The sequence below is a fragment of the Leptonychotes weddellii genome, chromosome 9 (assembly GCF_054177405.1).
Source record: "Leptonychotes weddellii isolate Sample4059 chromosome 9, ASM5417740v2, whole genome shotgun sequence".
Lineage (NCBI taxonomy): Eukaryota > Metazoa > Chordata > Mammalia > Carnivora > Phocidae > Leptonychotes > Leptonychotes weddellii.
In genome coordinates this window covers 122442642-122467531 of record NC_138377.1, presented here as the reverse complement: position 1 = coordinate 122467531, position 24890 = coordinate 122442642, and the positions used below count along the sequence as shown (strand labels likewise).

At 43.2% G+C, this 24890-nt stretch overlaps 1 protein-coding gene and 1 pseudogene across 1 annotated transcript in view; both read left to right on the top strand.

Annotated features, from left to right (window-relative positions):
* Positions 1-24890, top strand: part of WDR73 (WD repeat domain 73) — a 147896-nt gene that overhangs the window by 64152 nt on the left and 58854 nt on the right. The window lies entirely within an intron of this gene.
* On the top strand, positions 2240-5864 carry LOC145723602 (protein kish-A pseudogene; annotated as a pseudogene).

The window sequence follows — 24890 nt, the reverse complement described above, 5'->3', positions numbered from 1 at the left end:
AATCAGAAACTAGGCGTGGGACTCAGCAATGTGTTTTAATAAGCTCTCCAGGCGATGGTGATGCATCCTCTTTGAGAACTACTGTTTTAAAAGGTGTCTCTCCTATTAAACACAGCTGCAATACTATTATTTCTCCTGAAAAAAAAAAAAAGAGCAGTGATTGACAGTATCATCAAATATTTCAGTCAATGTTCACATGTCCCTAGTTATGTTTTTTGCTTTTGTCGTTGTTTTTTAGTTTGTTTGAATCAAAATCCAAATAAGGTCTCCATATCGATTGGTTGGTATGTTCCTTACAAGTCTTGATCTGCTCTCCTCTTCCTCTCTGTTTTTTTCTTGTAACTTATTTGTTGAAGAAAGCTGGTTGTCCTGTAGCGTCCCCCCAGCTCTGTGTTTGGCCAATTCTATCCTCTGGGGTCCTTTAACGTGCTCCTCTATCCTCTGCTTCCCCCACCCTTTTTTTTTAAAGATTTTATTTATTTATTTGAGAGAGAGACAGAGTGTGTGTGTGTGAGAGAGAGAGCACAAGCAGCAGGGGGGGCGGGGAGAGGGCAGAGGGAGAGGGAGAAGCAGACTCCCCCCTGAGCAGGGAGCCTGACCCCGGGACCCTGAGATCATGACCCAAGCCGAAGGAAGATGCTCATCTGGCTGAGCCACCCAGGCACGCCCCGCTTTTTAAAAGATTTTATTTCTTTAATCTCTACACCCAACATGGGGCTCAAACTCACAACCCCAAGATCAAGAGCCACGCGCTCCACCAACTGAGCCAGCCAGGTGCCCCTCCTCTTCTTTCCTAATTTTGGTATTTGGATCTGTAAACATGACAGTTTCAGATTTTGAAGGTCAAGAACACTCCATAGTGATCTTGTGTCCTTCTACTGGGAGGTACATAGTGTTATTTTGTCTCATGATGTTAGCAGCCATTGATAAGCCCTTATTTCATTTGGGTTTGCCAGATGGTGATGTTTTATTCCCATAATTGATTCCTTCTTCATTAGCTGGGATACTTCTACAAAGAGAACTCCCTCTTCCCAACTCTCTGGTTTCCCCAAGGTACGATTTATATAGGGACAGCACACTAGCTGTTTTTTTCTTTTTTTTTTTTTAAGATTTATTTATTTGAGATAGAGACAGAGAACAAGCAGAGGGAGAGGGAGACAAGCAGATTCCGCACTGAGTGGGGAGCTCGACGTGGGGCTCGATCCCAGGACCCCGAGATCATGACCTGAGCCGAAATCAAGAGTCGGACACTTAACCAATTGAGCCATCCAGGTGTCCCCACACTAACTGTTTTATTAGAATATCTTCAGTTTTAAATATCACTGCCTGAATTTCAGTCTCCATGTCCTAGATTTCTGAGCTCCTTCCCATGAGAGACTATTTCTGGACATTTATAACTGCATAAATCTCACAACTTTTCTAATGTGCTCCTTTGTTTTTCTCCTGCCTTACTCCCCTCGAGTTTGTCCGGTTCCATGAAAACAGTGTTCTAAAAAGTTCAGTAAATACTCGAATGATTCCTTAGTCAGAGATGGACTCCAACTTGCCAGTTCATACTTGCCAATACTATCCTGGCCTGAAACAGGAGAGGAAGCCGCATCCCTATTAGCAGGGAATGATTCTGCCTCCTTTTTATGATAATATGAGAGTACACCATCTTCATTTATCTATCTAAGTATTGTTCTAAATCAAATACAATCCATATGTTAAACAACAGCAATAATTTGTAAAAATCAGATGAGAAGGTAAGGGAAAAGCCTCACCAGCAGAGGTAAGGTGTAATTTATGTGAAATCCAGGGGTACCGTCTCCCCAGGGGTAGAGTGTTTTGTCCAGGGGTAGGACATAGGATGAGAGAGTACAGAATTGAGTATGATATCCCGCAGAAGTGACATTCTGAGAATTTTGCACTGGGTTAATGGAAGATGTCTTGGAAGGATATCCCGTAAGAAGGAGCCAATTAGGGGGGCCTGGGTGGCTCAGTCTGTTTAAGCATCTGACTCTTGACTTCAGCTCAGGTCTTGATCTCAGGGTTGTGGGATTGAGCCCCGCGTGGGGCTCATACTCAGTGGGGAGTCTGCTTAGATTCTCCCTCTCCCCCTGCTTGCTCTCGAGCGCTCTCTCTCTAAAATAAATGGATACATCTTGGGGCACCTGGGTGGCTCAAGTCGTTGGGCGTTTGCCTTCGGCTCAGGTCATGATCTTAGGGTCCTGGGATCGAGCCCCGCATCGGGCTCCCTGCTCCACGGGAGGCCTGCTTCTTCCCTCTCCCACTCCCCCTGCTTGTGTTCCCTCTCTCGCTGTGTCTCTCTCTGTCAAATAAATAAAATCTTAAAAAATAAGTAAATAAATAAATGGATACATCTTAAAAAAAAAACAAAAAATGGAGGAGCCAATTAGGGACTTGGAGGGACGTAAAAGCTACATTATTAAAGCAGCATAACCCTGAATGCGGCGAGGAGTGTGGTGTGTGCTCATTGTCCGTAAGGGACCCTACATTTAGGAGGCAGGATGTGGAAGCAACACAGAACCAGGGGTCAGGAGACCCCAGTTCTGGTTTTGATGCAGTTGTTTACTAGCCGACTGTCCTTGGACAGGTCAGTTGATCACCCTAGGCTTCAGTCTACCAGTTAAATCAGAAAAAGATCCTTCTGGCTGTAAGCACATTACACAGCGGGGGCTCTCGCGGTCCCCAGTACCATCTGATGTGCGCAGGCTCATCTGCATGTGCACCTTCACGCTCTGGGAGGATAAAAGCAAGCAGCCCGCGTGGCCTGGGTCCCTCTCCATCTCCCACTCAGCCCTCTCCAGGTCTTGGAAGAGAAGCAAAACCTCATTGCCGGGGGCGCCTGGCTGGCTCGGTTGGTAGAGCATGCGACTCTTGATCTCAGGGTCAGGAGTTCCAGCCCCACGTTGGGCGAAGAGCACACAGAAAAAAACAAAAACCAAACAACCCCCTCCTCACACACACATACCTCATTGCTGCCAGTAATTAGCACATTACCTGCAAACTGAAGACTTCTCCAGGCTCCAGGCTCCAGCCTCTCCTATCCCTACTTCCTAACAGTGTTTAACAGACACAGATCTCTGGCTTGTCATACACTGAGTCTTTTTCCATTACCTTGTTTTTGATGTTGTGTATCTACAAATGTGTCTGTCCTGTAAGATGTGAGCTCTGGAGGGGCAATGTATGTCTTGCTTTGTGGCTGTCTCACTCACACACACACACACACACACACACACACACACACAGAGCCACAAGTAGGAATATTTAAATGCTACTGGTGAGAGTTGAGGTAGCTGACTTTGTGTATTTCCCCTTTGTTTCTAACCTACGACTGGGCCCTTGGCTTATTGCATGTGCTCCACACTTCCTCTCTCTGTCACTTCAAAATCCACTTCCTCACCACGCCCCACCAGTTCTCTCTCTCTCATTCCTCTCAAACCTATGTCGGACCTCTGTCCCCACTGCCACTCTCCAGCTCCAAACAACCACCATCCTCTTTTCTGAAGTCCTGCCCTCATCTCCTAACTGATCTCCCTGATTTTGTTTTTGCTCTAATTCCTTCTCATAGAAACCAAAGTAACCATTTAAAATCCTAAATCTAGTCACATCAGCTATCTGCTTAAAAGCCTGCAGCTTCCCATTGCTTTTAAGATAAAAACCCAAATCTGGTGGCTAGGGCTTTGCCGGCCTCACTATGTCTGCCATTTTCAATTTGCAGAGTCTGTTGACTGTAATCTTGCTGCTTATATGTACCTGGTGCTTATATCCGGTCCTTGGCACCCAGCCTCCTGGACAGAACTAAAACTGGATTGTTGGGTATATTTTGGAAGTGCGCCAGAACTGGTGAACGGAAGAGTCCTTACGTGGCAGTATGCTGTGTAGTGATGGCCTTCAGCATCCTGTTCACACAGTAGCTTGGAAGAATATCAGAATTTAATTGCCATCAGGTTTCAGTATGAAAAAAGGACTGACTTACAGAAAATAATGGAATGAATGGTTAACCCTTTTATCTCTGGACATGGAATGAGATAAATTTCCAGCTGCTATTCTCTGTTACTATTGGACCAATATTCTGTATAAATAGGATGTAACCATTTAATACTCACAGAGTTTAATATGTCTGTAACAATTAACCTCAGTACTGTCACGACAATATTACATTCTGCAAATGTTATTCTGTTATGTCAGATACCAGTTTTTAGTGAGGTATCTCTAAGGCGCATAATAGAAAACAAAATTGGTAAGTGACCCAAGTTTCTTTCACTGTGATTCGGGAATGATAAATCCTTATAGAATGAGGGGAAAAAAAAAAAAAAAGATAAAAACCCAAATCTTTAACCAGACCTACAGGGCTTCCCTTGGTCTAACCCCCCCCCCCCCCCCCCGCCAACAGCCTCCTCTGATATCACCTTCCTTCTCCCGTTCCCTCCATTCCTTGATCACACCAAGGTTGTGCACACCGTAGAGCCTTGGTCCGAACAGATCCCGCTGCCCAGAATGTTCCTTGCCCACATCTTTGCTTAGGTTTCTATTTATCAACCAGCTTTCAGCCTGAAACTCACCTCCTTGCAGAGATTTTCCCTGACTGTCCCCATCTAAGTTAGTCCTCCTCTCCCCGTACTCACTATCCCACTACCCTCTCTTATTGTCATCAAAGTCCATACACCTGTCTGACAGCTTCTCGTTTATTGCTTGTTTGGGCAAGCTCCATGATAGGAGGGAACCCCTTCTCTTGTTTACCATTCTCTTCCCAACACCTAAAATAGTGTCTGACAGTGTAATAGGTGGTCAATAAATACTCACTGGATGGATTAATGGATGCATACAGGCAAGGAACTTACTGTGTTGGAAAAGTAACAGTGTGAGATGAAGCTGGACAGGTGAGCAAGGGTCACACCAAGAAAGCTCTTAGTTACCAAACTAAGGATTTCACCTATTATTCTCTGGGGCAAGGGATGTTGCTGATGGTCCAGTAGAGGCCAGGCATGATCAGTAGCTGAGGAAATTTGATTTGGCGGCTATGTGTAAGTTATATTACAGAGAGAGAAACTGAAGGCATTGAGATGATCTATGATATAAAGTGTTTATAGCACGATGTCTGGCCCATGGTAAGTCTCCAATAAGCGATTCGCATCACTGAGCATCATGGCAGGCACTGGGAGACAACAGAACAAAAAGGCAAGATCATTAAATCTTCTCTATACCTCAAAATAATTCCTAGACCCTATTACTATATTCCTTCCCTTCCTCTGTGTGTGTGTGTGTGTGTGTGTGTGTGTGTGTGTGTGTGTGTGTGTGTGAAACTTCCACCCATATGTAGCTATTCTCAGGGCTGTCATGTCTAGGCTCTTTTAATAGGACTTCCCACCCCCAGCATGCCTTTGGCTTAGATTTCTCTTTCTCCCTTATTTGCTATATTTTGTTGGTGCCAAGTCACATAGCCTCTGCCTCTGCCCTGCTTTCTCTCTTTTTAAATTGTAAAAGCACCACGTGCTTTCTTTGTAATTTTCCATAAATACAGAACCGCCCAAACTCAAAAAAAAATGGAGGGGCGCCTGGCTGGCTCAGTCCAAACAATGTGCAACTCTTGATCTTGATGTTGTGGGTTCGAGCCCCACATTAGGTGTAGAGATTACGTAAAAAAATAAATAAACTTATAAAAATTAAATAGAAGAGGGCGCCTGGGTGGCTCAGTTGGTTAAGCGACTGCCTTCGGCTCAGGTCATGATCCCAGGGTCCTGGGATCGAGTCCCGCATCGGGCTCCCTGCTCTGCGGGGAGCCTGCTTCTCCCTCTCCCACTCCCCCTGCTTGTGTTCCCTCTCTCGCTGTGTCTCTCTCTGTCAAATAAATAAATAAAATCTTTAAAAATAAATAAATAAATAAATAAATAAAAATTAAATAGAAGAAAAGTACTGGCCCCTGAGTATTTATTTATTTTTTTAAGATTTATTTATTTGAGAGAGAGAGAGCGAGCACGTGGTAGGGGCAGAGAGAGAGGGAGAAGCAAGCTCCCCGCTGAGCAGGGAACCCAGCACGGGGCTCGATCCCAGGACCCTGGGATCATGACCTGAGCCAAAGGCAGACGCTTAACTGACAGAGCCCCCAGGCTCCCCTGGCCCCTGAGTGTTTAAAAAAAAAAAAAAAAAAATAGAAATGCCTTGTCTCTTCCTCATTCTCAACCCCAATTTCACCACCCAGATTTTAACTCTGTAAAAGCCCTGCAAGCCAAGTCTTGTTTCTGGCTCCTCTTCTCTGCCCCTGCTATCATCTGACCTAAGGGATGGTTTTCCATTGGGCTGCCTTGACTTTTCCCTTCAGTTCAGTGTAACAAACATTTACTGAGTGCTTACTACACACCAAATCCTACACTAGACAGTGAAAGAGGCCCACATGTAAGAGCTCTTGAACGTTGAGCAAGTTACTGACTCTTTCTGACCCTCATTTCCTTACCTGTAAAATGAGAATAATCCCAGTACCTTTTTCATGGGGTTGAGTGGGGATCAATGAGATGACACACAGAAAACTCAATGTGTAGTACCTGCTTTTATCTGCTCCATAAATGTCAATGGCAACAATGAAAATGATGATAATCTTCACCTTGGAGGAGTTTATAGTTTAATGGGGAGACTTGAGAATAAGAATTATCTAGGGGCGCCTGGCTGGCTCAGTAGGTGGAGCATGTGATTCTTGACCTTGGGGCTGTAAATTCCAGCCCCACGCTGAGTGTAGAGATTACTTTTTTTTTTTTAAGTTTTGTTCATTTATTTCAGAGAGAGAGAGCAAGTGAGAGCGAGAGCAGGGCTCGATCCCAGGACCCTGAGATCATGACCTCAGCTGAAATCAAGAGTCCGACGCCCAAATGACTGCCAGCCAGGCACCCCAAGTATAGAGACTATTTAAAAAAATTTTTTTAATATTTTATTTATTTATTTGACAGAGAGAGATAGCAAGAGCAGGAAGGAACACAAGCAGGGGAGAGTGGGAGAAGGAGAAGCAGGCTTCCCGCTGAGCAGGGAGCCCGATGTGGGGCTCCATCCCAGGACCCTGGGATCATGACCCGAGCCGAAGGCAGACGCTTAACAACTGAGCCACCCAGGCGACCCCCAAAAAATTTTTTTTTAAAAAGAGAATTATCTAGGTGAAGAAAGATGGGAAAATATTTTTGGAAAAAAGGGGAAGAGCAGTTTATCTGAAATTAAAAGGTAGAGGGGCACCTGGCTGGCTCAGTCGGTAAAGCACGCAACTCTTGATCTCAGGGTCATGATTTCAAGCCCCAGGCTGGATGTAGAGATTACTTTAAAAAAAAAAAAAAAGAAGAGGGACGCCTGGGTGGCTCAGTCGGTTAAGCGTCTGCCTTCGGCTCAGGTCATGATCCCAGAGTCCTGGGATTGAGTCCCGCATCGGGCTCCCTGCTCCGCGGGGAGCCTGCTTCTCCCTCTGCCTCTGCCTCTCTCTCTCTCTATCTCTCATGAATAAATAAATAAAAATAAAAAATAAAAAATAAAAAAAAAAAGAAGAAGAAGAAGAAACTAAAAGATAGAGGTAGAGTGTTGGGGGACTGAAGAGTAGGATCTTGGACTTACCCTCTAAGAATATGTTTCAAAGCATGAGCCAAGGCCCACCTGCTTTAGTCTCACCAGGTGTGCTTGTTCAAAATGCCAATTTAGTGGCCCCCACTTCTGACCAACTTGGTAAATTTACACTGGAATACTACACATCAAGGAAAATGAACAAACTACACTTATATGCAGCAACATGATGAGCCTCAAAAACTCAATATTGGATGCAAAAAATAAGACAAAAATACACATAGAAGGGTTGAAATACAATAAAGATAAAAACAGGCTAAATTAAACAATATATTGCTTGGAGCAGTAGGGATAAACATGCATTGTAATGAAAAGCAAAGGATTTATAAATACAAAATTCAAAGTAGAGGTTCACTGGAATGGGGAAAAAGAATGCTAAGTTTCTATTTCTTAAGCTGGGTGCTGAGCACACAGGTTTGCTTTGTATCATAATTCTCCAAATTAAATGCATTACTTACATACGTTTTATTTACAAGATATTTCACAAGGAAGGAAAAAAAAAAAACAAATAGGAAAACAGAACACTACTCCAGAGACTGAGCTTTTCCACTTAAATCTCATAAAGTTAGGGTATAGTATGGGGGGAAAAAAAAAGGAAAAAAAGATAACCCAAGAACCAAGGCCTAAACAGACACCAGGCCAATCCCCACCATTCTTTCTCAATCACGACCTCATACTTTTTCATTTCTCTTTCAGGTAAAATACAAATCCTTATGTGTATAAACTAGTGCCAATAAATGTTTAAAAGCTTATAGGCCCACCCTTCTATAAACAGCCAAATGTGGACCCGCCATCTAAATGAGGATTCCCCGCTACATTAATAATGCTCTTGGGTGCCTGGGTGGCTCAGTCGTTGAGCATCTGCCTTCGGCTCAGGTCACAATCCCGGGGTCCTGGGATCGAGCCCCACATGGGGCTTCCTGCTCAGCAGAAAGCCTGCTTCTCCCTCTCCCACTCCTCCTGCTTGTGTTCCCTCTCTCGCTGTGTCTCTCTCTGTCAAATAAATAAATAAAATCTTTAAAAAAAAAAAATGCTCTTATGAACACTTTTTTTTCTCCAGGGGAAAAGAAAATGTTTCCACATTTTAGATTATTTCCATAGGGTGTGAATATTTTTACAGCTCTGGTTACTTGCTGCCAAATAATTTTCAGAGCAAATTGTCCCAATTTACACTGCTATCAGTAATTAACGACTACCAGTTTTACCACACCCTTATCCTTGAGAAACAGTTTTACTAATTTAATAGACATGATTCTCAGTATTGTTTTAATTTGCATTTCTTTGATTGCTAGTGAAGTTAAGCCTATTTTTCACATGTTAGCTTCTTTCTTGTATTTCTTCAGTTGTTTGTCGTTTGTGTACTTAGGACTTGGGATCAGGATCAAAAACTTGGACTATCTGAGGGGTGCCTGGTTGGCTGTTTCAGTCAGGAGAGCATGAGAGTCTTCATCTTGGTGTTGTGAGTTTGAGCCCCATGTTGAGGGTGGGGTTTACTTAATAAAAAAAAAAAAAAGAAAAACTTGACTATCTGCATGCAGAAAGTCACTTACATTTTTCATGTTCCCTTCCCTTCCTCTCTCTACTATACTATTTTTTTGCACTTCATAAGTTACACATCTTCATCTTAGAAATATTAGAAACTAAGAAGGGAAACCAAAGCTGGCGGCATCACAATTCCGGACTTCCAGCTCTATTACAAAGCTGTCATCATCAAGACAGTATGGTACTGGCACAAAAACAGGCACATAGATCAATGGAACAGAATAGAGAGCCCAGATGATCCCAGGGTCCCGGGATCGAGCCCCGCATCGGGCTCCCTGCTCGGCCAGGAGCCTGCTTCTCCCTCTCCCACTCCCCCTGCTTGTGTTCCCTCTCTAGCTGTCTCTCTCTCTCTCTCTGTCAAACAAATAAAATAAAATAAAATAAAATCTTAAAAAAAAAAAAAAAAGAATAGAGAGCCCAGAAATGGACCCTTAACCCTATGGTCAACTCATCTTCGATAAAGCAGGAAAGAATGTCCACTGGAAAAAAGACAATCTCCTCAACAAATGGTGTTGAGAAAATTGGACAGCCACATGCAGAAGAATGAAACTGAACCATTTTCTTACACCCTCCACAAAAATAGACTCAAAATGGATGAAAGACCTCAAAGTGAAACAGGAATCCATCAAAATCCTAGAGGAGAACACAGGCAGGAGGAACCTCTTTGACCTCGACCGCAGTAACTTCTTCCTAGACACATCTCCAAAGACAAGGGAAAAAAGGCAAAAATGAACTATTGGGACCTCATCAAGATAAAAAGCTTTTGCACAGCAAAGGAAACAGTAAACTAAACCAAAAGTCAACCAACAGAATGGGAGAAGATATTTGCAAATGTCTTATCAGATAAAGGGCTAATATCCAAGATCTATAAAGAACTTATCAAACTCAACACCCCAAAAAACAAATAATCCAGTCAAGAAATGGGCAGAAGACATGAACAGACATTTCTCCAAAGAAGACATACAAATGCCAACAGACACATGAAAAAATGCTCAACGTCACTCAGCATCAGGGAAAAACAGATCAAAACCACAATGAGATACCACCTCACACCAGCCAGAATGGCTAAAATTAACAGTCAGGAAATAACAAATGTTGGCGAGGATGAGGAGAAAGGGGAACCCTCTTACACTGTTGGTGGGAATGCAAGCTGGTGCAGCCACTCTGGAAAACAGTATGGAGGTTCCTCAAAAAGTTAAAAATAGAGCTACCCTACGACCCAGCAATTGCACTACTGGGTATTTACCCCAAAGATACAAATGTAGTGATCTGAAGGGGTACGTGCACCCCAATGTTTATAGCAGCAATATCCACAATAACCAAACTATGGAAAGAAGGCAGATGTCCATTGACAGTTGAATGGATAAAGAAGATGTGGTATATACAGACAATGGACCATTACTCAGCCATCAAAAAAATGAAATCTTACCATTTCCAATGACATGGATGAAACTAGAGGGTATTATACTAAGTGAAATAAGTCAATCAGAGAAAGATAATTATCAGATGATTTCACTCATGTGGAATTTAAGAAACAAAACAGAGGATCATAGGGGAAGGGAGGGAAAAATAAAACAAGATGAAATCAGAGAGGGAGACAAACCATAAGAGATTCTTAACTCTAGGAAACAAACTGAGGGTTGCTGGAGGGAAGGGAGTGGGAGGGATGGGGTAATTGGAGATGGGAATTAAGGAGGGCCCGTGATGTAATGAGCACTGGGCATTATAAGCAACTGATGAGTCACTGAACTCTTCCTCTGAAACAAATAATATACTATATGTTAATTAATTGAATTTAAATAAAATAAAATTTTTTTAAAAATCAGAAAATACAATTAAGCAAACAAACAAAAATGGGTAAAATCACCTGATATTCCACCTTCTAGAGATGACCACCATTTATTGTATATCCTTTTAAACTTTTCTCTAACAAAAATAGTCACAAATGTATCACCTAATCTTTCTGAGCCTGTTTCCTCATCATAAAATAGTACTACTTGTCTTTCAAGTTGATGATTAAATAAGCTGGTGTATGTGAAAGTGATTTATAAAGTTCAGGATGTTATATAAATGGAAGTTGCTGCTATTATGACATCAAATACTCTTGATTCTGCTAAGCAGAAGGACACTTCATTCCCCAACACAGCCCGCCCTCTCCAGTCTGGCATCTTCTCTCTAGAATAACTTCCTGCCACAAGTCTTCCTACTGAACAAGTACCCACTCTGTTTTTAAAAAAATTCAGTATGTAAGATACAAAGAAGATACAAAGAGTAGTGCAAAGAACAACCCTGTACCTACCACACAGCTTAAGAAATAAAATTTCAGGGGCGCCTGGCTGGCTCAGTCGGCGGAGCATGTGACCTTTCATCCCGGGGTTGTTGGGTGTAGAGATTATAAATAAATAAACTTAAAAAAAAAAAGGAGATAGAATGTTACCAATATACATAAAGGTTCCAGTGAATACTTCCTCAATTACAGTCCCTTCCCCAATCCATATTCTACTCTCCTGAATTTGACATTTCTCATTCTGTGATATTGTGATTTATAATAAAAAATAGATATTTAGGGGCGCCTGGGTGGCTCAGTTGGTTAAGTTTCTCTTGGTTTCGGTTCAGGTCACGATCTCAGGGTTGTGAGATGGAGCCCCACGACAGGCTCCGTGCTCAGCAAGGAGGCTGAGGGAGATTCTCTCCTGCCCCTCCGCCCCTCTGCCCCTCCGCCCCTCCCCCTGCTTGCACGTGCTCTCATTCTTTCTAAAATAAATAAATAAATAAAATCTTAAAAAAAAAAAATATATATATATATATATTTAGTCTTACCCCATTTCAGGCACAGAGCTCCCCAACCTTTGGAATTTCCAAGTGTAGAGAGTGATAAATGTGTCTTTTCTTATGTTAATGAAGTGACTATTGGAATGCAAGTCTGGCTGGGGGCTGGTTGCCAATGGAGCCAACCACCCAGTTTGAGAGTTGGAATTTTCAGTCCCACCCCCTGACCCCTGGGGAGGGAGGGTGCTGGAGTTGAAGCAATCCTGAATGACCAGTGACTTAATCAATCATGCCTGATGAGGGAGCCCAAGGCTAGCTGAAGACAAAGCATATGCCGATACCCTGCAATCTCCCCCCGTCCCCCACTCCTGGGTGGGAACATGTGTAACATTCTTCCAGGAATCTCCCCACTGTCTTAATGTTAATACCTTGCTAGAGGGGAAAACAACCTTCACTTGACAATGGCGAGACCTCTGGTATCTTGTAGATCGGTCCTCTTTAGCATATGAAGGTTTTTTTTTTTTTTAAAGATTTTATTTATTTATTTGACAGAGAGACACAGCGAGAGCAGGAACACAAGAAGGGGGAGTGTGGAGACAGAGAAACAGGCTTCCCGCTGAGCAGGGAGCCCGATGCGCGGCTGGAATCCAGGACCCTGGAATCATGACCTGAGCGGAAGGCAGACACTTAACCGACTGAGACACCCAGGCGCCCCTAGAGATTTTTTAATATATATATATTTTTATTAAGTAAACTTAATACCCAAAGTGGGACTCAAACTCACGATCCCAAGACCAAGATCACATGCTCTCCCAACTGAGCCAGCCAGGCACCTCTCCATAGAGGTACTGATATAGATCCCCAAGCAATGTATAATATTGGTTTGCATGAACTTGTTTAAATTGTATATGAATGGGTATCGAAGTACATATTCTGTACTCCCCCCCCCTTCAATATCATGCTTGTGAGATTCATCCATGTCGGCACACGTAGTTGTATTTCATTCATTCCCCTGCTTTCATATTCAGTATATAATCACACTGCGATTTATTTGTTTTCCCAGTGATAGCCATTTAGGTCATTTCTGGGTTTTGCTGTCACAGGAAGATTCATTTCTTCAAGGCGCATTTTGATATGTCTCCTTGTGTACATGTGTAGGAATTCCAGAGAAATACATATGCGTCTAGAAGTGGAATTCTGAGGTCCTAGGGTAAGTGCATCTTTAACTAAATATACTGTATTCTCCAAAGTGGTTGTACTAACTTCCATTCTCACCAATAATGTATAAAAATTTCCTTCACTATTCTTCCTTGTCAACCCTTAGTTTTGTCAGACTTTAAAATGTTTCTAATCTAATGGATGTGAAAGGACATTTCATTATGGTTTGTTGTATTTTTTTTTTAAGATTTTATTTATTTATTTGACAGAGACACAGCGAAAGAGGGAACACAAAGCAGAGGGAGTGGGAGAGGGAGAAGCAGGCTTCCCGCAGAGCAGGGAGCCAGATGCGGGGCTCGATTCCAGGACCCTGGGATCATGACCTGAGCCAAAGGCAGATGCTTAACTACTGAACCACTCAGGCGCCCCTCCTTATGGTTTTAACATGCATTTCCCTGATTAGTAGGGAAGTTGAGCACCCATTACAAGTTTATTGGTTATTGGGGTGCTTGGCTGGCTCAGTCAGCAGAGCATGTGACTCTTCATCTTGGGGTTGAGTTCAAGCCCCACAGCTTACTTAAAAATTGAAAAGAAGGGGCGCCTGGGTGGCTCAGTCGGTGAAGCGTCTGCCTTCGGCTCAGGTCACGATCCCAGGGTCCGGGGACCAAGCCCCACATTGGGCTCCTTGCTCAGCGGGAAGTCTGCTTCTCCCTCTCCCTCTGCAGCTACCCCTGCTTGTGCGCTCTCTCTCTCTTTAAATAAATAAATAAAATGTTTTTAAAAAAACTGAAAAGAAAAAACATAAAACAAGTTTATTGATTGTTCATGTTGCCACTTTAGTGAATTCTATGTTCATAAAGTACCCATTTTTTAAGGCCCCTTTGAAATACTCCTTTTCCATGAAATATTTCCAGATCTCCTCCATCAGGCAGACAGAATCTCCTCTGGATCTCTAGAACACTTTCTACTCTTGGGTTTCACTTACTTTTTATTTCATCTTGTGTACTTGTCTAAAGGGCAGAGACCATGTTTAACTCTACTTTATACCCTTGTTTGTACCTAGTGCAAAGTAAATATTTCATAAATTTTTGTTGACCCGAATCATACTCCTCCTCTGCTTATAAAATCTTAAATAGTTTCCTATTGTCTACAGGAGAGTGTTGGATCTCCTTATTGTAGAACGTAAGACTCTTACATGAGCTCTGGCTTCGACTCTCCATTCTGGTCTCTTCTGGTATGACCCTGCCATTCACCCCAGATACGAGTCTTCATCCACAGTGAGGCCCCAGGCCACAGATGTCCAGCTTTTCTTCCTGAAGCCAGGATGGCATATCCATCCCACCTGTCTTGCCACCCATCAGATTCTCTAAAACACAATCTCGGGAAGGCACCTGGTGGTTCAGTTGGTTAAGCGTCTGCCTTCAGCTCAGATCATGATCCCAGGGTCCTGGGACTGAGTCCCGCACTGAGCTCCTTGCTCTGCAGGGAGTTTGCTTCTCCCTCTGGTCCTCTTCCCACTTATTCTCTCAATCTTTCTCTCTCTCTCAGATAAATAAATAAAATCTTTAAAAGTAAATAAAAAATAAACAAAACACAATCTGGGGATCCTGAAGCCAGAAGCTTGCTTTTACTCCTGAGCAGGGCTCTTGCTCTGGATCTATCTGTCGGCAGGGTACATAACATTTCTTTCTCCAGGCAACTTGGAAACCCAATGTACTTCAGATCTTAGCCTTGCGTCTAGGCCCCAGCACAGCTTGTCCTAGATCTACAGAGTCACAGGTGTATCACAAACAGGATATATGAATATATGACCAACTCCACATTGTATCTCTCCACCTTATTCAATTTAATTCAGTAAACACTCATTACACACCTATTACATCCAGACCCAGCCCAAGGTGCTGTGACTACAGCTATAAACGGGACAATTCTCTCAAGAAGCACATAGAAGAGCACATAGCTGACTCAGTCGATAGAGCATGCCGCTCTTGATCTCAGGGTTGTGAGTTTGAGCCCCACGTTGGGTGTAAAGTTTACTTAAAATAAATAAATAATTTAATTAATTAATTAATTAAAAAATCTTTTTAAAAATTAAAAAAAGAGAGAAGCACATAGAATAGTTGGGGGGGGGGGGAACAGACCTACAGACACAGAGTTTCAATACAAAAAAGAATATGAGAGGGGTGCCTGGGTGGCTCAGTCCACTGGGCATCTGACTCTTGACTTCGGCTCAGGTCTTGATCTCAGGGCCCTGGGATCCAGCCCCACGTCAGGCTCAGCGCTCAGCAGGGAGTCTGCTTGAGGATTCTTTCTCCTTCCCCCTCCCCGCCTCCGTTCCTCCCCCTACTCATGCTCTCTCTCTCAAATAAATAAATCTTACAAAAATAAAAAGAATATGAGAACCAGAGAAGGGCTATCCCGAGCATCAGGGAAGGCTCTCTGAAGAAGGGTGTCACTTAGGGCACTTGGTATATAAATGAGTAGATGAATATAAGGCACAATCTTTTTTTTTTTTTTTAAGATTTTATTTATTTTTTGACAGAGAGAGACACAGCGAGAGAGGGAACACAGCAGGGGGAGTGGGAGAGGGAGAAGCAGGCTTCCCGCCGAGCAGGGAGCCTGATGCGGGGCTCGATCCCAGGACCTTAGGATCATGACCTGAGCCAAAGGCAGATGCTTAACCAACTGAGCCACCCAGGCGCCCCAGAATATAAGGCACAATCTTGAAATTAAGCTTTGTTGAAGCTTCACACGTGAATTCTGCTACATCAGATGCTTTGATACATGAGGGTATGGCCAGTGATTCCACTGAACTGAACAACATGATTGGTACTTATGGCTCAGAGAGCCCGGCTCTATACCATGCAGGACAAGCTAGACCCTGGCCATTTTCTCACCAGACTGGATGGGGATCAGTTAACTAGGGTCTGAGGGAGAAACATGACTGGCGTCTGTGCGTGCGACATTTTTTTCTGTTATAGTCTTTACATATGTTTGATGCCTCATAGTACTTTACGTTGCCCTATTCTAGCAATGTAAGTGATGGTAGAAATGTTCCCAGTCGGCCTGGGATCTCGTGAAAGGCCTAGAGAGATTTTCTCCATTTTATTTCTGGAGGGGCCCATAGCAGAGTGGCACTCCACTGAGGATTTGAGCATTCCGCCACCTGCATACAGTCTTCAAGGGAATGAGGAGTGAAGAAGGGAGACGTTATTTATGACCCCTTTCACCCAAAGTATCCACCCATTACCCAACCAACAACCCATGGTAACTGGGGAAAGAGGAGGTCACACCCCCTGCAAGGATTGGGCATCTTTCTAAAGAGGTTCCACTTGGACTTCTTCAGGCATCTTGTGGCCTCTGCTTTTGGAGACGAGTGAGGGAGCTAGGGGGTAAGCGGGACACATACACACGCGCACATGCCCATACACAATCCGTTCTTAAAATTCGCTGGCTTTGTTTACACTGTTTCCCCAACGTGTGCTTTCTCACACTTTCCACTGATCATTCCTTGGAAGACTTGCTTAATAACACCTCTTCTAGGAAACCTTCCACCATCTAGTAAAAACCAACTGTTCTTGGGGTGCCTCACTGGCTAGGTTGGTAGAGCATGTGAGTTTTGATCTCGGGGTCTTGAGTTCAAGCCCCATGTTGGATGTAGAGTTTACTTAAAAAAAAAAAAATCGGGTGCCTGGGTGGCTCAGTTGGTTAGGCGTCTGCCTTTGGCTCAGGTCATGATCCCGGGGTCCTGGGATATAGCCCCGCATTGGGCTCCCTGCTCAGTGGGGAGCCTGCTTCTCCCTCTGCCCTTCCCCCTGCTTATGCTCTCTCTCAAAAATAAATAAATAAAAATTAAAAGAAAAATCAACTGTTCTCTGCTCAGCGCTCCTCAAACGATTTCTTGACGTCCAAAAGCTCCATGAGTACTTTGTCATGTCGGTGCTCATGTTGTTCATTGGTGGATATGGCCTCACAAATCTTCCAAGTCAGTTCCCTAGGTAGCTGCTACCGCAGACAGGGGGTGGCGTATCAACAGACAAGCGTTCATGCGCAGGGCTTTCGGTCAAGTGCAGTTTGAGTCCAGGGTATGTCACTAATTACCTGTGTAATCTTTGGAAAATTAGTTAATCTTTCTGAGTCCTTTTCCTTAGCCTTTAATTGGGAGAATTATAGTAGTTCCTACCTCACAGGCCTGTTATGACAGTCAAATAAGATGACTCATATCAAGCATTTAGAACCAGACCTGGTAGGCACTCATTACAAGTTAGCTGTTGTAACTAGTAACCCACTGTCATCCTGTAGATGTTTAAAAGACATGCCATGAGAGAGCCCTGCTCGTGCAGGCTTGTCCCAGGATCCAGGCCTGCGAAGGAGGTGGTTCCTTGCTTCAGCTACCTCTTTTCTCCACACTTTGACCTGGCTACCTTCTGAGCTCATGGTTCCTCACTATGTGTCTTGATGGGTTCTTAACATTTGTCCTTTGTCTTTAGCCTTGAGACTGCAGTAGTGACTTGCGGCCTATTCTAACCCCAGCCCAGAAACCAATGCCCCAACTCCATTCTGGGCTGACTTCCTGGCTTCCTCCCACAGCTTCCGGGTCTCTGGTGTCAGTCGTCCCTAGGCCAGGACACAGATGTTCATAAATGTTTCTTGAAGGGTTTCCAGAGGGAATTAGGCACGTGCAAAAAGTGAATAACAATGCCTCACTGACACACTGTCTATGAACTGGGAGGTGGTAGTGAATAGCAATTGGCCAGAGATTTTAGAAGACTTAGGCTCGGTTCCTAACTCTAAATCCTTTTTTTTTTTTAAAGATTTTATTTATTTATTTGACAGAGAGAGACACAGCGAGAGAGAGAACAGAAGCAGGGGGAGTGGGAGAGGGAGAAGCAAGCTTCCCGCTGAGCAGGGAGCCCGATGCGGGGCTCATTCCCAGGACCCTGGGATCATGACCTGAGCCGAAGGCAGACGCTTAACGACTGAGCCACCCAGGCACCCCTCTAACTCTGAATCTTATCACCTTGAGCAAAATACCTAGCCTACATGTACCTGTTTCCTCATTTATAATATGAGGATAATTATATCTGTCTCATAGAATTATTGTGAAGATTACATAAGATAATATATATAAAACACCTAGCACATTCTAGAACATAGTAAGTAGTTGGTAAATGGCTGCAATTATAAACAGGTAATTAAAACATTTTGCTCCTTTCTGAAAAACCGTGAGGTTGAAGAAGTATCTAAAGTCAGACTACTTGTCAGGGGCTATGCTCAGACATAAGATCCAGAATATCTGAATACCTGAAGTACAAGGCAAAATAGGTTTTCTTCAAATGAAGAGGTAAAGGAGAGTTTAACAATGATAGATAACACTTAAAGTTTAATAAAGTTGAAAACTGGCTCATAACAGAGACCCACCACTTGATTGTATTCTATAATTTGCTGTATGTAGTTGCCTTTGTTGTATTTCTAGCCTCAGTTTGCCCAAGGTGTTCAGGCTAGAGGAACAGAGAAATCAGGTCAGAGATCAAATGGAATACCCATTTATTATTGGATACATCTGTTCAAAAGACTCATTGAATATATGGAGTCAATCCTGTCAGAGAGGGGTGGAGTGCCCAACTAGCTCACAGTCCATTTTATGCAAAAAAAATTTTTAAAGATTTTATTTATTTACTTGTCAGAGAGAGAGAGAGAGAGAGAACACAAGCAGGGGAGTGGCAGGCAGAAGGAGAAGCAGACTCCACACTGAGCAAGGATGCTGATGCGGGACTCGATCCCAGGATCCTGGGATCATGACCTGAGCAGAAGGGAGACACTTAACCGACTGAGTCATCCAGGCATCCCCATTTTATGCAAAATTTTATCATCAGCATTTTTGATAAGACTACCTTTGAACCACCTCATTCCCCTCCACATTCACCGAAATGTCCTTGGGGATATGTATCAGTTTTCTATTGAAATCTGGGCAAGCTTGACTGGATTCTTTGCTCAAGGTCTTATAAGGCAAAAATCAAAATGTTCACTGGGCCGGACTCTTATCTTGAAGGTTTGGGGAAGAATCACTTCTAAGCTCACTTAGGCCATTGTAGAAACAAGTTCCTTGTAAACATAGATCTGAGGTGCCTATTTTCTAGCTGGCTATTAGCCAGGGGTCACTCTCAGCTCCTCAAGGTTGCTCTGAGGTCCTTTCCATGTGGCCCCCTCCATCCTGAAAATTGGCAGTGGCCCACCTGTGCCTTGAGCCTTTTTGACTTCTGCTACCAGCTGGAGAAAACACTCTGCTTTTAAAAGGCTCAAGTGAGGGGCGCCTGGGTGGCTCAGTCATTAAGCGTCTGCCTTTGGCTCAGGTCGTGATCCCAGGGTCCTGGGATCGAGCCCTGCATCGGGCTCCCTGCTCAGCGGGAAGCCTGCTTCTCCCTCTCCCACTCCCCCTGCTTGTGTTCCTGCTGTCACTATCTCTCTCTCTGTCAAATAAATAAATAAAATCTTAAAAAAAAAAAAAGGCTCAAGTGATTACCTAGATAGTCTCCCTATTTTAAGATCAACTGATTAGGGGCATCTTGGTGATGCAGCTGGTTGAGCGTCCGACTCTTGGTTTCAGCTCAGGTTGTGATCTCAGGGTAATGAGATCAAGCCCCAGTAAGGCTCAAAGCTCAGTGCAGGGTCTGCTTGAGATTCTCTCTCCTCTGCCCCTCCCGCTCATGCTCTGTCTCTCAAATAAATAAATAAACCTTAAAAAAAAAATCAACTGATTAGTGACCTTAATTACATCTGCAAGATCTCTTCAAAACAGTACCTAGGTTAGTGTTTGATTGAATGACTAAGGACTGGAGATCTTGGGCAGCCATCTTAGAATTTTGCCGCCACAGCATAGTTAACAATCCCCTGAAAATCCCCCTCAATCCCTTGAGTTCTTTGACACTTGACCATTAAGAGGTTGAGAAGCTATAGCCTCAGATTTCCCAGCCTCATTCACAAGATGCTGGTATCTAAAACCGTGTAAGTTCTCATACAAGGGACCAAATCAGTCAAAAGTGTTACTCTCTGTCCTAGGGAATCCATCATTCTGGAAAATTTCTGTATAAACTGTATAAAAAGCAAATCTTAAAGTTCCAACAGTAAGGATGCCACATTTATTAACTATTCATGCTGACTTTATCCACCCAAATGTCTCTCTTTGAGGAGTTAATGATCTGTTTGGGAAGATGGGTAAGTAAATAATTATAATTCAATGAGCTATGTGCTATAATAGACTTATATAAGGTTATAGACTTCCTGGAATCAAAGACAACTTTTTTTTTAAGATTTTATTTATTTATTTGAGAGAAAGAGTGAGAGAGAGAGAGAGCACAGGTGGGGGGGTGGTGCTGAGGTGAGGGGCAAAGGGAGAAGCAGAATCCCCACTGAGTAGGGAGCCCAATGTAGGATTCAATCCCAGGACCCTGGGATCATGCCCTGAGCTGAAAGCAGACACTTAACCGACTGAGCCACCCAGGAGCCTCTCAAAGACAACTTTGATTGTGGGTTGCATCATCAAGTTCCAACAGCCTTTTGGGACATTAAGAATATCCTAGGGGCACCTACTGGCTCAGTGGGTGGACCATGCAACTCTTGATCTTGGGATCATGAGTTTGAGCCCCACACTGGGGGTAGAGTTTACTTAATAATAATAAAAAAAGACTATCCTATCAAATGTATATGTTCTAAAGATTTTATTTATTTATTTATTTATTTATTTATTTATTTATTTATTTACAGGGCAAGTGGGAGGAGGGGCAGAGGGAAATGGAGAGAATCCCAAGCAGACTCCCCTGAGTGGGGGAGCCCAACATGGGGCTCGATCCCATGACCCTGAGATCATGATCTGAGCCAAAATCAAGAGTCAGCCACTCAACTCACTGAACCACCCAGGTGCCCCTCAAATGTATATGTTTTTAAAAAACTTGATCTATAATAGCATACGTTTATCACTGGAATTACTTACTAGCATCTTCTCTAAACTATACTTTTAGTGAAGAGTCTAACTTTTTTGGATCCACTTAACGATTCCTAAAGAGTGAACCTGTCAGGGGCGCCTGGGTGGCTCAGTCATTAAGCGTCAGCCTTCCGCTCAGGTCATGCGAGCCCCACATCGGGCTCCCTGCTCAGCGGGAAGCATGCCTCTCCCTCTCCCACTCCCCCTGCTTGTGTTCCCTCTCTCACAGTCTCTCTCTGTCAAATAAATAAATAAAATCTCAAAAAAAAAAAAAAAAAAAGAGTGAATCTGTCATCCATTCTAGCCCTGAGTTCTTTGACCTTTCCTGAGAAATTAGTTGAGATTACACATTTGCAAGAAATGACAATCATGTTATTTTTCCACCTACTTCTCTATCTGGTAGCTGACTAGTTTTTTTAAAATACTGATTGTAAGACCTATCCTGATTTCAGAAGTATTAAAATGTGAAAAACTTGGGACTTATTTTTGAAGACATGGTTTCTAAAGTGCTACTGAAAAATGAATGAGGAAGTGATTAATTTTGCCTAGGGAACAAGTGACATTTGAGTTGTGTCTGGGAAGTTGAATGGGAGTTTCCCAGGCAGATAAGGGGATTGAAGATATTCCAGGTCAAGAGAAACTTCTATTATGGTGCTTATCTGAAGCTATACTGTTAATATTACTCCACTCCCATGAGTCTATAAATTCCTTGAGGTCATGAACCAATTCCATCTGCCAAAGTGACCATTTGGCTTATTATTTTGTAATTTAATTTTAATTGATTAATTTATTTCATAGTTACTAACTTGATTCATATTTATACTTACTGATGAAAGAGTATTTTGAGTACCTCATTATAGAAAACTTGGTAAATACAAAAAAGCAAATAAACAAAGCACACACAAATCCATTGGAATTCCACCACCTGGAGAAACCATTATTAATATATTGATGTATATGCTTCAAGCCTTACTATTTCTATACTTTTTAAAAAAGATTTTATTTATTTATTTGACAGAGAGAGACAGCGAGAGAGGGAACGCAAGCAGTAGGCAGAGGGAGAGGGAGAAGCAGGCTTCCCGCCGAGCAGGGAGCCCGATGCAGGGCTCAATCCCAGAACCCTGGATCATGACCTGAGCCGAAGGCAGATGCTTAATGACTGAGCCACCCAGGTGCCCCATTTCTATACTTTTAAAGCAAAAATAGTATCATAATATATTTATCAGTTCATAATTTGCTATTTTCACTTAACCATCATATTAGAAATACGGATCATCATTTGTATACCCAGCGTCCCATTGAAGGAAATATTGCCTAGCTCATAGTTTTCTATCCTTAATTGGCTCTATCTCCTGACCACAGCTAATTGAACTAAAGGGTTGGCATCCGATTGAAGGGCAGCCCACCTGTGGGTGGTCAGAGACATACCCATGAGGTGAAAAGCTGAGCTGGTCCAATCATGCTCCTGGGTTATAGAATTGGGCAACTGAGACTATCCTCAAAGGAGCTGATGGCGTAAGGATGCTGTGACCTTGAATTAAGGCCCTGGCAAGCCAAATAAATAGAAGTCAGAGTTGTGAAGGAGCAGAAAAAATTAGAATGGAGGAAGCTGGTGGTCAAAAAGAGGAGGGTAAGATGGGGTGCCTGGGTGGCTCAGTTGGTTAAACGTCTGTCTTCTGCTCAGGTCATGATCTCAGGGTCCTGGGATCGAGCCCCGCATTGGGCTCTCTGCTTAGTGGGGAGCCTGCTTCTCCCTCTCCTTCTGCCTGCTGCTCTGCCTACTTGTGTTCTCTCTCTCACAAATAAACAAATAAAATCTTTAGGGGCGCCTGGGTGACTCAGTCGTTAAGCGTTAAGCATCTGCCTTGGGCTCAGGTCATGATCCCAGGGTCCTGGGTTCGAGCCCCACATCCGTATCGGGCTCCCTGCTCAGTGGGAAGCCTGCTTCTCTCTCTCCCACCCCCCCCTCTCGCTGTGTCTCTGTCAAACAAATAAATAAAATCTTTAAAAAAAAAAGATTTAAAAAAATAATAAATAAATACAATCTTAAAAAAAAAAAAAAGAATCGGGTAAGAGCAGACCTGCAGAGAAGCAGAGATGCCTTCAACCTTCCATTAGTCCTGTTTTTCTTTTTTTTAAAAAAGATTTAGTATTTATTTGAGAGGGAGGGAGAAAGAGAGAGAAAGGGAGAGAGAGAGTGAGCTGGGGGAGGGGGAGAAGGAGAGGGAGACAGGAACCTCAGGCAGACTCCTTGCTGAGAGTGGAGCCTGATGTGGGGCTCCATCTCAGGACCCTGAGATCATGACCTGAACTGAGACCAAGAGTCCGTCACTTAACCAACTGAGCCACGCAGGCTCCCCTAGTCCTGTTTTTCTCGCTCCAGTTCCAGTCCATATATATCTTTATTTTAAATGCCTCTCTTCTACTCTTTTTTCTCTAGAGGTAAAACAAGTGGGTCTCTATCCCTTGTAGCCAGTCAAACCTGACCAGAACCACAAATCATCACGGTTATGGCTATATAGAATTTTATTGTGTGGAAGTACGCTTGCTGATTTAAAAGCCTAGCGATGGGCATTTAGGACATTTCCAATAAGCATATTTATTGCTAATTTTTGCACATTAAAAATAATTTCATTATGGGGCACCTGGCTGGCTCAGTCAGGAGCATGAAACTCTTGATCTCAGGGTTATGAGTTTGAGGCCTATGTTGGGGGTAGAATTTACTTAAAAAAAAGAAAAGAGGGGCACCTGGCTGGCTCAGTCCGTTAAGCTTCTGCCTTTGGCTCAGGTCCTGATCCAGCACCATATCAGGCTTCTTGCTCAGCAGGGAATCTGCTTCTCCCTCTCCCTCTGCTGTTCCCCCTGCCAGTGGTCTCTCTCCTTCTCGTGCTCACTCTCCCTTTCTCAAATAAATAAATACAATCTTTTAAAAAAAATTCCATTATGATACATTCCAAGAGAGGATTCCTTGGTTGAAGGACAGCTGCATAATGCCAAACTGGACTTCAGCAAGACTGTATCAATTTAGCCCAACCAGCTGTGCAGGAGAGTGGTTGCTTTTTCATCCCCTTGCCAACAGTATCAATTAAAACAAACAAAACATTGCTACTCTGATAGGCAAGAAGTACTAAGGGGCCAGTTTTGATCTTAACGTGCATTTCCCTGAATCTTGGGTTTATTGACCAGGCATGTGGGCTTTGTCATTAGACCTGCGGTTTGAGTTCCAGCTCTGCCTCTTGCTATGTGGCTTCAGTTGAATTACTAGATCTCTATTTCTCATCTGTAAATTGGAGATAATGCTAGTTCTTTTCTTTTTTTCTTTTTTGTAGGTGGGGCAGGAGCCGAGGGAGAGGGAGAATCTTAAGCGGGCTCCATGCCCAGTGCAGAGCCCAAGGCCAGGCTCGATCTTACCCTGAGATCATGACCTGAGCTGAAATCAAGAGTCAGACGCTAAGCCAACCGAGCCACCCCAGGCACCCCAATTCTTTTTTTTTTAAAGTAAGTTCTACTCTACCGATTGAGCCAGCCAGGCACCCCTGATAGTTCTTACTATGAGAACTCTTACTATGGGTTATTATGAGACTCAGATGAGAAAATAAATACAAAATACTTAGTCCAGTAAAGACTCAGTTATTATAATTATGAAGAATGAGTTAATTTGTGACCATCAGATATAGCTATCTTGAGATATCTGAAATTCAATGGGATATTGATTTATTTTTTTTAAATTTTTAAAAAAGATTTTATTTATTTATTTGACAGAGAGAGACACAGCAAGAGAGGGAACACAAGCAGGGGGAGTGGGAGAGGGAGAAGCAGGCTTCCCGAGGAGCAGGGAGCCCGA